Here is a 2,456-nt window from a genome sequence, read left to right on the forward strand (position 1 = left end):
AGTGTGGTGGGAGTGAAATGTATTGCTTTCTGTTAGGTTCATCTAGCAGAGGCTGTGCATGACAGAGGCAACATGATATTACACTCTGACTCCCTCCCAGAGCTTACCAAGAGAGATGCTTTTGCTGTTCACTGCAGAACATTCATGAGATGAATCAGAAGAATTGTACTTTAAGTTCAGGGAGTTGACGAATGAAGAGGCCACTTGCTCGTAGGGAAAAGGCATTAACAGATGTCCTGAGCACCAGGTGCTGATCCCCAAGAAGCACAGTGAGGAAGGCTGTGTAGGTACTGATAACCTCAAGCCATTGTCAGGGAAGTCAGTGCCATTGGAGAAAGCCATGGCCATGCACAAAACCCTTGTTTGTACTCTGTGTATGTAGGGAGAGTGCCAGGGCACAGGGAGTTTGGTGTCTTGGACTTGTAGAGTCTGTGGCAAGAATGTATAAACTAGTGAGCTCCCATCTTTGTCCAGGCTAGCAGTTTTTTGTCAGTGGTACTTTACAATGTAGTGTATTACCATGGCTGCTTTGCCAGCATCATTGCTAACTCATGGAAAAACAGGACAACTTCCACGTGAGCCGGTTAGCACGGTCTATCAGCATCCACAGAAGTGTTGCTGGTTGTTTCTCTGTGGCTCCTTCCTAACCCTGATGGTTTATGAAGCCATTCACAGGCAACCTTCCTGAGTGCTCGTTTTTTGTCTGCAGCTGCTGTGAAAGCTTTTAAGCATGTAAAATAAAAGCAGAATGCTACAAAATAGGTGAAGCATGAAGGTAGACCAAACAGGGCAGAAAAAGGTGGATGAATGTCTGTTTTATAGAGTGTATCTGAAGAGTTCCTAGGTACCTGTAGTCCATCTTTTCTCAAAGGTTTCCTCCCCATAGCAGTATGCTTGTTGGCCATGGTTGCTTGCTTTTCCTTTGTGGAGAAGAAATGGAGCCAAATACATCTGAAGGCTGTGCTGCCATTGAGTGGAAACTTGATAGGCTGGAGAATTGGGCAGAGAGAAATGAAACCCAATGAGATTCAGCAAGGGCAAGTGTAGGGTCCTGCACCTGTGCAAGAATAATGCCAAGTACCAATACAAGTTGGGGGCTGACCTACTAAAGAGCAGTTCTGCAGAGAAGAACCTAGGAGTCTTGGTGGATGATAAGTTGATCATGAGCTGGCAGTGTGCCCTTGCTGCCAGGAAAGCTAATAGTATCCAGGAAGAGTGTGGCCAGCAGGTCAGGGAAGGTGATCCTCCCCCTCTCCTGGGCCCTAGTGGGACCACATCTGGAGTATTGTGTTCAATTCTGATCTCCACAGTTCAAGAAAGACAAGAAGCTATTGGAGAGGTCCAGTGGAAGGCCACAAAGATGGAGCATCTCTGTTATGAGGAGAGAGTGTGGGAGCTGGGCCTATTTAGTCTAGAAAAGACTGAGGGAATCTCATTAAAGCATATCAATATCTCAAAGGCGGGTGTCAAGAGGATGGTGCCAGACTCCTTTTAGTAGTGCCAGTGACAGGACAAGGAGCAATGGCCATAAATTAAAACACAAAAAGTTCCACATCAACATGAGTAAGAACTTCTTTAAACTGAGTAGGGCAGAGGACTGGAACAGGCTGCCTAGGGAGCTTGTTGAGTCTTCCTCTCTGAAGATATTCAAAGTCCACCTGGACACGTTCCTGTGTAACCTACTCTAGGCGACTCCGCCTTGGTGGGAGGGTTGGACTAGATGATGTCCAGAGATCCCTTTCAACCCTCACAATTGTGTGATTCTGTAAAAGAAAAATATAGGAAGGGGCTATACTCTGCAGTCTATGTGGGAATTAGATCTGTATTCCTTACCGGGACAGGATCCAGCTCCTGAATCCCCCTGGCAGAAACAGAGCTGTTCTGAGTATTCATGAGCTGCGCAGAACCTGTCTCCTGCATTGCTCCAGGTCTGCTTAGTGGTGATACTGAGATGTTCAGCCAGCAAAGCTTCTCACTGATTGCCAGAAGAGATTGCTTTGCCCCCCTGCCCACTCGCTCCCGTGAGTTTCTCAGTGCACTAGGCTGCATCCAGGGAACGCTGCTTATGGCAAGTTTGTCTCTGTTCCAGGGCTTGGTTCTGGCTTAGTGGCAATGCCAAGATTATAATGAATCTCCTGAGAGTCAGGAGAACACCTAAGGGAAAACGGAAGAGCCCAATCCAAGAGAGGCTATCCAAGGTGAAGGACAGATGCAGAGTGTTGTAGAAAGAGAGCTGACTGTGGTGAGACTCCAGAAAGAAGGAGCATGGTCCAAACCTGAATTAGCAGAAGAGCATCTGCAATCAGGTCCTGTGAGCTCAGGAGTCAAGCAGTGGGAAGGGACCTGAAAGAACCTGTGGGGTGATCTGGGGAATTCTGATACAGGTACCTTCTGTTCAATCTGATGCGAAACTGGTTAGCCAAAATGTTTGGAACAAATTTTAATGGACACAGTCT

Source organism: Empidonax traillii, unplaced genomic scaffold, assembly GCF_003031625.1.
Source record: "Empidonax traillii isolate 1590-97213 ecotype Southwest subspecies unplaced genomic scaffold, ASM303162v1 scaffold264:size1143063, whole genome shotgun sequence".
NCBI classification, from domain to species: domain Eukaryota; kingdom Metazoa; phylum Chordata; class Aves; order Passeriformes; family Tyrannidae; genus Empidonax; species Empidonax traillii.